We start from the raw sequence: 13,800 nt of genomic DNA, 5'->3' as shown, positions 1-13,800 counted from the left end.
TTCTGATAGTGTTTTCTACTGTCATACAAAGTAATCGTTATGAATGTTTACCATTCCAACCTCATTTTCTGCATGTTTGTCGTTGTTCATTTCTAGAGGGCCAATTAATGTAGTCATAACCTTTTTCCCTCTAATGTAACTGTAAAATACTTTAGGATTTGATTGGCATGTATTATCAGCGTGGATCTCCAGTGCTGTCTTGCTTTTTTTGGTAAGTCTTTTCGATATGCGGCATAGATTATCGTACTCTAATTTATCATCATTATTTTGTGTAACTTTATGTTTATGTTAAGCATGTTTTTTGGCTAGTAAGCTACTTGTAATTTCGCTGGACCACCATTTGGTTTACTATTACCAGCAGGACGTCTGTTATGTAGTGGTACACATGACTTTACTTCTTCATTAAAGTTCTGGAGAAAATTTCCTGTGTTTGGTTTACGTCATCGGTTTCAGCCATTTGTTTCCAATTCATAGTTGTAAGCAGCGCTCTGAGTCTGTTGAAATCCGCTCTACGACAGTCTGAAACTTTTTCGTTGCTCTCTGTTTCTTTCGCTTTTTCATTAGTAATACTGAACTGTATACACTAATTCAGTGATCGCTGGAGCTAAAATCAGGTCCGATTTTGATGTTAACTAGGTTATCATTTGTAGTTAAGATGATGTCTAGGATATTGTTTCCCCTCGTTGGGTATTCTTCTTGTTGGTAAAGGGTGCTTTCTTGAAGATTCATGTAAAGCTCTTCTCCTGAATGTGCAGTTATCAGTTCATCCCACTTTGTTACTGGTAGATCAAAGTCACCAAAAATTACTATATCCTCACGACATGAGGTTTCATAAAGTTTTTCATCTGAGTCAGTTGACTGTGCTGGAGAACGACAGACAAGACATCCTGTATATATATTTACTGTATTTTACGGAATTTAATACTCATTTGAACCTAACTAGCATCTGTGTTGGTAATACTGGGTTTGGATAGCACAAGGGGGTGGAGACTAGTTTTCACGTATAGTAAAACACTGCCCACAGCTCGGTGTGGTCACTGACAGCTGAAAATATTGTACTCTGGTAATGAGTATTCCGCTAAAAACTCATGGTCAGATGCGTTAATCCAGGACTCTGTGATTCCGACGATGTCATAATTTTCTCAGTAAATAAAAGATTCTATGTACATCAAATGCTTCTATTAGCCTTAAAAAGTCACAAAAGACTAATGCAGTAGCTATTAACTTTCACACGATCGAGAAACCCTGTGAAAAAAGAAACTGGGAGAAAGGAGGAAAAAGATAGAATGGGGAGAAAATGAACACAGAAGGAGGCAAAAGATAGAGAAGGAACTTTAGCCTACAATAAAAATGTGTCGGGAAAGGAATAAAAAGGAAAAAGAACAGTAGGAGTGAATGAAAGAAACAATACGAGAGGAAGGGAAAAGAGGGAAAGAAAAAGGGTAAGAAAGAGAAATACTGAAGCGGGATAAAGATTGGAGGAAGAGAGAAACCAGCATGGTTGACTGGGAGAAAAAGAGGAGAGAAGGGAAGAAAGAAGGAAAAGAAAAGTAAGAAGGGAGGAGAATTAAGATGAAAGGGATGAATAAGAAGAGGATGATCAAATTAGGGAAATAATAGAGAGGAAGATCGTGGAGAGAGAAATTAAAAGACAGGGATGGAAGAAGAATGAGAGAGATGGGCAGAGAAAACTGAGAAACACGATACAGCAGCAAAGTCAAGCGAAAGGAGAAAAAGATATATGCAAAGAATGGAAAAAGGGAAAAGAAGGAAGAGATGGAAAAGGGAGCCAATTTATTAACTGGGAGAAAGAAAAAAAAGGAAGATTAAAGAGAAGGAGATGAAGGGAAAAAGGAATGTGAAGTACGATGACGAGAAAGAGAGAGAACAGAAGGGAACGGAAGAAGGAGGGAGAGAGAGAAGATGGAAGTAAGAATGAAGAGGGGAAGAATGCAGAGAGAAAAAAATACAGGAAGGAGAGAGAGGATGAGAAGGGAGGAAACAGGAAGAGACAGAGGGAGAACTTGAAGTAGTGAAAGAAAAATGATTGGAACAAGATGGGAAAAACGGTATGAGGAGGGAAATGAAAGTAGCAAATGGCAAGGAAGATGAGAGAAGAGGGCAGAACATTTGGTAAAAGGGAAGGGGAGGGGGGGGATTTGGAAGGGGAGAAAAAGACTTAGGAAGGAAAATAAATGAGCAAGAATAAGGTGAGGAGAGACAAAGGAAGATAGGACAAATGGATATGAGAGACCAGAAGCAAAAGAAAAAAGTCAAAGATGAAACGAAGTGAGAAAGAGACAAAGAAAAGGATTGGAAAAAGAATAAACGAGAGAAGAGGAAGATTACAGGAGAAAAGAGGGTGGGAAGAAAGAAGTGAGGAAACGGAGAAGAGTGGGAGGGAAAATTAGATGTTGGAACTGATAGACAAGGAGAAACATAGTTCAGTGTATATATAGAGTAAGAATATAAACTCGGGTAGAGGAAGATTAGAAAGAAATGAGAAGGTGACGAAGTTAAACCTTTCATGTGCTACATCACATGCTCCTTTTAACCTTACACAGTCACAGAAGGCTAATGCCGTGGATATTGACCTTCACACGACTGGGGAAACCTTGTCTTCTATGCTGAGTGACGCTTAATGACTTTGTTTAGCAGAAAGCGAATTAAGGGAGTATGAGTGTTAAAACTGTTGAAATGGGGAGGAACAGGGGGAGAGAGATAAAAGGATGAAACAAAAGATACATGTGGGGGAGCAATGCAAAGTCTCTCTCTCTCTCTCTCTCTCTCTCTCTCTCTCTCTCTCTCTCGCTCCACCCAGCCTTGTTTAATCAGGAATATTTACACTGGCATTAATTTCTGAATGCCCTGTTTAGTTCGATTTTTTATTATATTTTCCAAGAAATATTGACTGTATTAGTAGGTGCTGTGTGTGTGTGTGTGTGTGTGTGTGTGTGTGTGTGTGTGTGTGTGTGTGTGTGTGTGTGTGTGTGTGTGTGTGTGTGTGTGTGTGTGTGTGTGTGATGGATATATAGATTAATTGATAGATAGACAGGTAGATAGATATATTTTTTGATTGATGGACTGAGGTAGATAAGCTGAGGTAGGTAAGCAGAAAGAGAGAGAGAGAGAGAGAATCATTCTTTTTTTTTTTCTGATTCATTCAGTTACTCGTTGCTTTACTTCCTACCATTCCCATGCTTCCCCTTCCTATCGTCTTACCTCTCCTCTCTCTTCCGTTCTTTCCTCCCTCTCTCTCTCCTCTCCCACTTCCCTGTTCTGTCTTATTCTACTAGATCACTTGAACTTGATAAGGTTCATGTAGCATGTAGGGCAATGTAAGAGTCTGTATGTATGAACAGATTAAGCTTCATATGTTAGGTTCCACGCTAAATGAGATATCATTCAAAGGGTATAGTTGAGTGCATATTATGCACATAGACACAGAGGTCTTGTATACTTACTAAAGTGGCCGCAGTAAATATTTGTTTTAATGTATACAACAAGGCCTTTCTTCCTTACTCCGTCTTCCTCGCAGGCGAAATTCTGTCTACCCATCTATCTATCTATCTATCTATGTATCTATCTATGTCTCTTTATTTAGTTTTCATTCTATCTGTCTATCTATCTGTTGCACGACGCCTTAATCCCTTAAAGGGTGGCCACAAACAAATCGCCTACACATTGCCCGGTATACATCTTTGTCTCGTATATCTCTCCACTCAGTCCCTCCATCTCATCGTAGGTCTCTCCCTCCTTCTCCCCGTCCACCTCACTCACATCCACTCTTCTAGTCAGTCTCCCATTCTCCATCCTCCCTATATGGTCAAACTATCCCAAAGTATTTCTCTTAACACTTTCATTCACATTCACATCAACAACCACAAAGCCCTGTATTTCCTCATTTGTCAGTCTGGCACTCAATGTAACACCACATGCTCCTCTCAAACAACTCATTTCTACTGCTCTTACTGTTGACTTGTGTCATTCCAACAGGGTCGAAGCTTCACTTCAGGAGGCTAGAGTAAGTATCATGATAATCTCATGCACAGACTTTTGCTTTCATGCTCAGTTCCCTATTACGTAGCACCGCTTTCAACGAACCAGAAATCTTTCTACTCTCCCGCATTCCTTTAAACTTGTATCCATACTCATCACACCACGTAAGTACGTAAATGCACTCACTTTTTCCATTTCCTCATCATCCACCTTCATTGTGCATGATGTGACTTCATTTTTCTCAGAAATCATAACTTCACTCTTATCTACATTCACTTTCCTTTCTTACACACAGTTTCAACTCATTCATAAGGCTTGTAGCTCACATTCTTTGTCAATTAACCCGTGGACTGTGGCAGAAGGGTTGCAAAAAAGCTCTCTGATGCAGCAACTTCGTGACGAATGCAAAATGACTTCAAATATGCATTATCGTCTAGGAAATGGTATTCCACACCTACCCATGAAAAATATTTTTGCTCATCATTGTCATCCTCTTCATGAACATCATCATCCTGATCTCTTTTCCTACCCAAGGGGCACAAAGAGCAAAAATTAAATAAATGAAATAAGCCAAATAGTTTTTAACAGGAATATAAACGTGTTTGCGCCAGTCTGATGACAAATGTATATCTCGAAAAGATGGGGTTAATGATGATTTAGTAAATGGGTAAAGTGATGACACAAAGTTAATACCACTGATTTATATAATTTTTGTTTTGTTTAATGAAATAGCCTTCTTGACTAGGAATCAGGTGCCAGTGGAGTATCCTAATTGGTCATGATCTTATATAATATACGTAAGTCAGCATCCATTTAAAAATATCTGAGATTATAGTGCTAAACAGCTCCCCAGTTGTGTTCACTGCAATTCAGGGTGCCCTGCACTAATCTGATTTTCTTTCTCGTTCCGGGTGTGAAACGTGGCATGAATTACATCTAAAATGCATTACCTCTCCATCAGTGGTCTGTGTAGACCAAACTGTCTGTCAGCAACATTCCTCTCTGTATAACAGTGATTGTATTACAGGAATACAAATTTGATTTATTATTGCTACTCCCAGATGATTTTATATAGCTTTGGAAAGGCTGTTCAAAGAGGTCATTGATAAAGCCTTCATTAACACTTTCAGTGCAAGAGGCCGTTCTAAAGCTGAATAACATCGTCTAGGAATAATAAAAATAAACGGGAAATGCATCATGTGGCTGAAGGGTTTAATACTGACTTCAGGTTTATTAAGTTTTAAACTACGAGTATACTGAAAACACAAAATGGTCTACTTGCATTGAATGTTGGTATTGTGACCTGCAGTAAAACAAACACATTCATACTAAACCCTACACCTCTCTCTCCTCCTCTCACTTTCCCACTTCCTCCACTGTCCTCCTTCAGTCTCCACTTACAATCCCATTCTCCTTCCTATCCTGTGGCCTAGCCTCATTTCTCTTTTTCATCAGTCCATCTCTTACCATACTCCCTGCCTCAAACCTTAGCATTTCCCATCACCCTTTCTATTCCCGTCCCAATCGTCTCCCCTTCTCGTATCCCCCTCAGGCTAATGTCTCTACACTCTCGGCTCCCTTTAACTCTCCTCCTTTCCTTCTTCCATACACTCTCTCCCTCTTTTCCATTCCTCTCTTCTCTTATTTCCTTTTTCTTAGCCTCCTATTCCTACCTCTCTCCTCATCTCCATCCTTTTTTTTTTCTTTTCCTGCCCTCTCACCAAAATACAGTTCATAATCTTTCTCTTCTCACTCACATTCGCTTCTACCTCCCTTTTATCTCCTGTCCTCCTTTTTAGTGCTCACTTTTTGCGCCATTCCCATGCCCAATTTTCTTCGCCTCCAATTTTCCCTCCAACTCCAAAATCCCCTCTTCACCCCTTCCCCTTCCCGTTCCTGTCCCCCTGCTCCTCCTCACTCCCCTTTCCCATCCCACCGCGTTCTTCTCATCACCTTCCCACTTCATCCTTCTCCTTTTCCGAGTCTCACCTTTCTCTCTTTCCCGTCCTAAACCTTCTTACTCTCCACTTTCCTCTCCCTTTCCCTCCTCTCCTCCTCTTTCCTTCCCCACTGTTCAGTTTGTTTCTCCCTTGCTTTAACTTCATCCCTTCCCTTCCCACCCTCCCTCCTCCTCCCCCGCCACCTCTCACTTGTCGCTCTCTTCATTTGACTCATATTTGTTCTTTCTCGAAAATCATGACCAGAGCTGAGCCAGCATTTTTTTTTTCTGTTGCAACCCCTCTCTCTCTCTCTCTCTCTCTCTCTCTCTCTCTCTCTCTCTCTTCACATACATTTTTCTCTCTATCTCCTTTTCACTTCTGTTCCCATCTATTTCTCTCTCTCTCTCTCTCTCTCTCTCTCTCTCTCTCTCTCTCTCTCTCTCTCTCTCTCTCTCTCTCTCTAATCCACTGAGTGCCTCCTGACTCGCTTTTCACGGAATTTCAGTTTTTAATTTCGACTGACTTTCCTGGGTTTGTAAGTTTTGTTAATTTTGATACGAGATCAATATTACACTAAAATACATAATATTAAAAAAATTTACATTACAGTACTAAGCTATAAATCTGTAAGTGGGATTAATTCTTCAAATCGCATTATTCAGGACATTGTGAACACTAAACACTTGATCTATAAATCATGTAAAATTATTATTTTATAATTATTATTAATATTAATAATAATATTATTATTACTGCTGCTGCTGCTGCTACTGTTGCTACTACTACTACTACTACTACTACTACTGCTACTACTATTATTATTATTATTATTATTATTATTATTATTATTATTATTTTTATTATTATTGTTAACATGTAATATGCGTCCACACTTAAAGCGTGGAACGTGTTCGAGCGAGCGAGCGAGCAAGTCTGGCAGTGGTGAATATTGTCTCATGTGGCTCTTCGTCTTCCTCTGATTTCCTGACCTGAAAATACTAAAAAGAACTTATCAGATTACACCAGATGTTCCCTCACACTTCCTATAACCAATACTCCTCTTCTATTAATTCTGAGTCTACGGCTTTGGACCTAGCAGGTTACTAGTGACCGCTTTTTGCTCACTCACAAAAATTTCTTTCATCAAATCTCTCGGTGCGCTCCGATTCGAACCAGAAATCGTAATTCAAAGTTTCTTTCGTCGATCAGGGTATTGTATTAATCTGACTCGGATTCTGTAAAAAATTCCCCCCCCCCCCGCAAAAAAAAAAAAGAAGGTATTATTTGTTTTGGAAAAGCTCAGCAATCGTCGGAAGATACTGCTGTGCTACTCACACAATCTTAGACCGTTACTTCTTGTGCAGCCGGCTCGTACGCTAATGTACCTTATAAAAATCGTTTCCTTGATTTACGGAAAAACTACTGGGAAGTACGTGTTATCTATGAAATGAATATAATTAGGGATTTTTAAGCGATTTCCAGATCGGTGGCTATCTTTCTTGTTACTTCAAAATTGGCTGAAATACACAAAAAAGTTCGCTACTGGACTACAGAGTTTTCCTCCCAACCCCTACCCCCAATTTTTGCTAATACAGTAAATCTTTAACTCGGGTACATATGTCGGGGGTCCAAACTGTGGCTAAATTTGGTGTTCGAGCGAGCGAAGCGAGCTCGAACAATAAGTCCACAGGTGTGTCTTGAGCATGGTAAACTTGTCTGTCGATAATCGAACTAGAACGATGAGTGGATAGTTAGCAGCTAATGGTTTATGGGAGACGTCCTTGGGGTTAGTCTTAGCAGAATCGAGGTATAAATTTACCAAACATGATGCTACTGATTTATGGAACTGATAACACTTGTTCCTGATATACACAGTGCGTTTATTACTTTCTTGGAGAGAATGAAAGATTAGGAACTCTGATAGACCTATGACAAATAGATTAGACATACTTAACCTCTTTCCTCTCAGTTTTCTAGTAGTACTATCTTTTCTTTAATTTACTTCTCTTCTCTGCCTATGGTAGCTAGTTCTCTATATTTTCTTCCCATCTCTTCTCACTCTTACTTTCTTTTCTACTCACTAATCTTCCTCTTATATCCTTTCCCTGCTTCATACTCCTCCTTCCCTTCTATCACAGCAGCCTTTCCGCTCTCCTCCCCTTCTCTCTCCACTCCTTCCTCTTCACTGAGCTTTGTTTCTCGACCTTTCCTTTCTTCATTTCCTTTGTCTTCTGCCACTGTTTCCTTCCATCTTAGCATCCCTTCTTTTACCTTAACGTTCTCTTAGCTACCAGTCTTTTCCTCTCCTTTCCATTCTCTCCTATAAGTTCCTTCCCCGCCTCTGTCTTCATCCTATTCCATCTCAGCAGCTCTGTCTTTTCTCTTACTTTCTCTTTGAAAGCTTCCAGTTCGTACTTTCCCCTCTTCCCTCTTTTTCCATTCCCTTTTTACCTTTCCCTTTTTTTCATCTTCTCCTCCACGTTCCATTCCATCGGCGCATCCTTTTCTCATTCCTTCTCTTCAAAGTTTTTTTTCCTTTTTTCTCAACATTCTATTTCCGAATCTTCCCAGTTATTCTCATTTATCCTTTTACTTCCCGTTTCTTTAAATTTGTATCCATTCCCTTCCATCTGCGCAGCTCTTCCATTTCGAGTCATTTCATTATTATTTTTTTCCATCTCTCAACCAAGGCGACCCTCTACCTTTTCTTCTTTGCCTCGACCCTGTCCACCTGCACCGCCTCCTCTTTTTCTCTTCCCTTGTCTCCCCACTTATTACCCTCTCTTCCCATCTCTCCTTGATCCCTGCTTCTCTTCCGTTTACACACACTTCTTTTTTCCCCTTCCCTTTTCCTTCCCACTTTTCCCCCTTTTCCCTTCTCTTCTCCTTCTCCACCTCGTCCCTTCATGTCCCATTCATTTACTTTCCTTGTTCACACTTCTCCATTCCTTCCTTCCCGTCTCCTCCCCTTCCTTGCTCTTCCTCCCATTCCCCTCTTTCTCTCTTCACCCATCCCTACTTCTCACCCTTCCTCCGGTTATTCCATCCTTACATCCTCTCCTTTCTTCCACTCTCCTTCTATCCAAATCCCTCCATTCGCTCCTTCCCTCCTCCCTTCTCACTATTCTTCCATCATTTTTCCTCCCTTGCCTTGCCCCATCAGCATCCTGAACCAATTAACTGCATTTTTATCCTTCACCGCTCTTCCACGCAGTCTTTTTTTCCCCTTCACTCTAATTGGTTTCTTCCACCATCCAGCTAACTTGAGAGAGAGAGAGAGAGAGAGAGAGAGAGAGAGAGAGAGAGAGAGAGAGAGAGAGGATATTACCTAGTATGCAGGGTTTTATTCGGAGGAACAATATTCTCAGCAGGCCTTGCAATTGCTTACCAGATGATTGGCGCATTTTTTTTTCTTCCTGGGTACTAATACACTTTTTTGACGTTTTATGTTCTGTTGCTTTGTTGTTCTTTTTTCAATTCCTTTTTATTAGTGAATTTTCTCTTGAAAAAAATTATGTGGCTTCTCACATTAGTTTCTTTCACATTTTGTTGGCTGTATTATTCATTAACATATATATTTTTAGCTTTGTTATGCTCTTGTGATGCATCACGTTTGTTTTTATTTAAAAAAATAATTTCTGTGCGAACGTATATTCGTGTTTCTCTTTTATTTGGTCGTCTTTTTTTTTTTTTTTCGAAATATTTTCATACTGGTTTAGGTGTCTCTTGGTATAGTGACATAAGGCTCAGTAGGCCAGACTGTGCATGTAACTAAAACAGTGTTGGTTGTTATTTACCAGGACCATTAAAGACACGACTAGGGCACATGAAAATATAACATATATGTAACTACACTATATAGGTGGGATTGGGGAAGGAGACAGAGGAGAAAGCTGTTCCTACCTAGTATTTTACTGCTCATAGCGTTACAGCTCAACTGAGCATGTTAAGACAGGATACTCCAGGCCAAATAACAGCCCAGGCTGCTAAAGGTTAAGTAGCAAGTAATTTACTCGTACCTGGTATATATATATATATATATATATATATATATATATATATATATATATATATATATATATATATATATATATTTATTTATTTATTTGTGTGTGTGTGTGTGTGTGTGTGTGTGTGTGTGCGTTTTAATGCATTTATCTATTCTACAGTATGACAGTTTAGGCTAGAATGACAGTACCAAGGCCTACCTTGTTGGCGTATGAAGCTGGCTAGTGTATGATAAATAACAAGGAACAAAAAAGGCCTAAAATGTATGCAAAAGATCTCTACACGAGGGATCCTCTGAAATCACCTGAGGGGATCTTAGGAAGGGACCTGTTACTGCCGTGGACACTACTGGACGACTGCAAAGGATTCATTTAAAACTGGTTCCTCAGTCCGTGAATGAGTAAATGACTCAGCGACGGTCCTCTGGGCCAACCCTAAGAGAGTCTGGCAATGATGCGAGCCCTCAAAAGGCGACTGAAGGATTTTCTATCACGTAACATCTTGCAAGGGAGGTAGGTCTGTCCATAACCCATTTATTAAGATGATTGTCTTTTTCTTCGTTTTGTTCTATTCATGTCAACAGACGATTTTATTTAAGTAAGGAGAACTTGCTAAAACTATTCAGATTAGAAAAATCCTTCATTGTCTAATTTACAACTAGATGTCTTCCCAGACTAGGAAAATGAAAAACAACGAACACCCAAGCAGTGCAACACCAATACTTGATGATAGTTTAAGGGCCGAACATTTGACCTTGCCGTGTGATTCTGACCTTTAACAAATTGTTCTCAAAAAAGAATTACAGCATCCTTACCTGACAACTTATCTGCCATGTTTGGTCCCACTGGGATCAATACTGTCTGAGCTGACCTTGCCTTGTGATCTTGGCTTTTCAATCCAAGTCTTTTCATTCTGACCTGCCCCTTAATCCATTCATCAGCTTTGTCCCGAACTGACTTACAGCGTCTTAAGTTATAGGGTCAAAATTTTCACCCTGCCAAATGAGTATAAAATTGTTCTCAAAATCTAATAAACTTATCTTTGCCTTAAGTTAAACCCTTCCACCAGGCTTGATATAAACTGGATGAAATCTGTTTACCTTACCTTTGACTTCAATTTCTAAAAATTGTAGGTAACCCCAAGGTTGACTCTCAGCCCTACCGCCATGTTTGGCTAATGCCGAATGAAAACTTAATTACTGTTTACACACACACACACACACACACACACACACACACACACACACACACACACACACACACACACACACACACACACACAAAACCAGAGAGAGAGAGAGAGAGAGAGAGAGAGAGACCGCAAGAAACATGACCGTTGGGCTGTCGTGTGAGCAAGTGTAAAAATGTTTAAAAATGAATAAATATGTAAATCAAGAGAAGCTAGTTAAAAGTGAAATATACGTTCTCTGACTGAATGGGTTAACCACATCAACCGGGCCACTTTTGGGGGGGGGGGCCGGGGTAGGAGGGTGGAGGGGTAGCATTGCATGACTGTATATAGTTTAGGCCTGGGCGCTACGTTTCTGGTGTGCACGATAGCCTAACGGTTAGGAACAATCTCAGGAGTTGTTGTGAACTAAGGAAGTTTTGCCACTGGTTCCAGTACACCCAGCACAGGGAACATGGGACTGGCTCTAGTACAGTACGCAGAAACTGTTTCTGTTACAGATTTGCTCCTTCTTTTGAGTCTATTTGTTGCTTTCTTGTTACTCTTATTACTGTTATCTCGGTTGTGCTGTTCAGAAGTTAGCGGTCATAGAGGTGTGGGGCTTGTTTCTGTTGTTGATGTGGTGGTAGTGGTGATGTTGATGACACGTGGATGTTGTTGTTTGTTATTGCTGTTGGCGGAGGTGGTGGTGGTAGTGATGGCTAAAAGTTACCTTTCATGTTGTGGTTTTTGATTTGCTGTTTCGTTTTGTTTTACTGTCGTTGTTGGTGGTGGTGGTTGTGGCTGTGGTGGTGATAGTGGTGACTGATTGTTGTTGTTTTAATTGTTGTGATTGCTGGTGGTGGTTGCTGTTGATGTTAATATTGATGGTAGCAGTTTTGTAGCTGTCAATATTGATGCAGTTGGTCGTGCCGGTCGTGAAGGTGAGGATGTGGTGATGTTGATAGTGGTAGTACTGTATTGACTGTGGTGGGGTGGATGGAGGTGGATGAGTTTGTGAGTGATTTTTATTTTTTTAATAGTTCTCCGCTAGTTGCAGAAACTTCCGTGAAGGAGTTTATATATGAAGGATTGAGGCTTGGACTGGCAGAAGGAACAGAGTAAGGGATGGTGACAGAATGGCTTGATGATATTATTCAACCTCCATAAATGAATTCGGGGAGTGGATGTCTGTCCGTGTTTAGAAAATTTATTGATACGATTTTTTTTTTCCTTGATCACGATTTAGCTAATTTTTTTTTAATTGCAATCATTAACGCTTTTGTGTTGCAGTTTTCCTACCTAAGCATTAGGGTTTTGTTTTTCTTGTGTTTTGGTTTGAGTTTTGTGCTTTGTTTCTTGCGGATATTTTTGTGCTCAGAGAAAATATTTTGAACATGTATTTTTTCTATTTCGAGTTTTTTATCAGTTCTTTCAAATTTCGTTTTGAGACGTACTATTATTTCTAATATCATAATTAATAAATTATGAAAAATCTGGAATCAATTTTGTATTGTTTAGGTGGAATAAGTCATTTTTGTTTATTTTGGTTTAAGTTTTGCTGGACCCTTCTAGAGACCTCTGTAAGGTCTCTAGACCCTCCCAGGGGCTAGACCTGAGAACATCTTTGTTGCCGACTTACTGAGTAGCTTTGTTACTGAAAACTGAGTATCTTACAACAGTCAGCCCGTTGTCTAGCATGCCTACGTTGTCGTTCCACGGGACCTCTCTGTCATGAGTTTGTAGGACAGGTAAGTTTTAACATTTTCATATTTTGGTGCTTAACTTTTGGAAATGTGTAGAGGAGAATGGAATCTGCTGGGTTAGTTTCCTTAGGATGCTTAGCCACTTAGATATCCTCGAGGATGCTCCGTTTTGAGGATATTGGGATTTTCTAAAACTTTAGTTTACTTATAGTAAGCTTTCATTAGTCTGGGTAACTTGCATAGTTTTGACTTAGAGTTCCGGCCGTTAGGTTTGTCATGATTGTTAGTAATTCTTGGGGGAAAAATTTTGTGCTGAAACAATCATTAGTGTCAGATGGATAGACAGGTAGATAAACAGATAGACAGGTGGCGAAATGGACGGATGAGTGAGAGATGGATAATGTTAGATGTGTGGATAAAGAGATACATAGGTAGATAGGTGGAATTTGGGGTACCTGGTGATCATGAAATTAGATGGATGGGTAGCAGAAAAGATAGATAAATACTGGCAAGAAGATGACTGAATGGATAAACAAATAAATGGATACACGGTTAGTGGCAGCATCCAGCAATCTCATGCGTGACCCAGGGAATTCACAAATGTCACCAGATTATTCATTCTTTCACTCCCTTGCTCCCAGCTCACGCCCTCCTCCCTCATTTACTGTACCTCTCCACTCCATCCCTCCATACTTCTTACGTACATGCCCAATACAAATGTCTTGCTCTCAGCTTGGTCTCAATGGTTATCTGACTCAATAAGTACCATTCATACCCTTGAAATCGGTTGATGTCTTACACACACACACACACACACACACACACACACACACAAACACACACATAAATAGTAGGTGGGGGCGCTCACCATCCACTCACTCGATGTAGTGCTGCTCTCAGGTGTCTGCCCTTTCCTCTCCTCCATCCTTCTTTCCTTCTATCCCCTTCTGTCTTTCTTTCCTTCAGTCTTTCCTCGACCT

This window comes from Coenobita brevimanus, chromosome 4 (assembly GCF_032717465.1).
Source record: "Coenobita brevimanus isolate Jiangsu-jjx chromosome 4, ASM3271746v2, whole genome shotgun sequence".
Classification (NCBI taxonomy): Eukaryota; Metazoa; Arthropoda; class Malacostraca; order Decapoda; family Coenobitidae; genus Coenobita; species Coenobita brevimanus.
The sequence above is the reverse complement of the archived record's forward strand: the minus strand, read 5'-3'. Positions refer to the sequence as shown.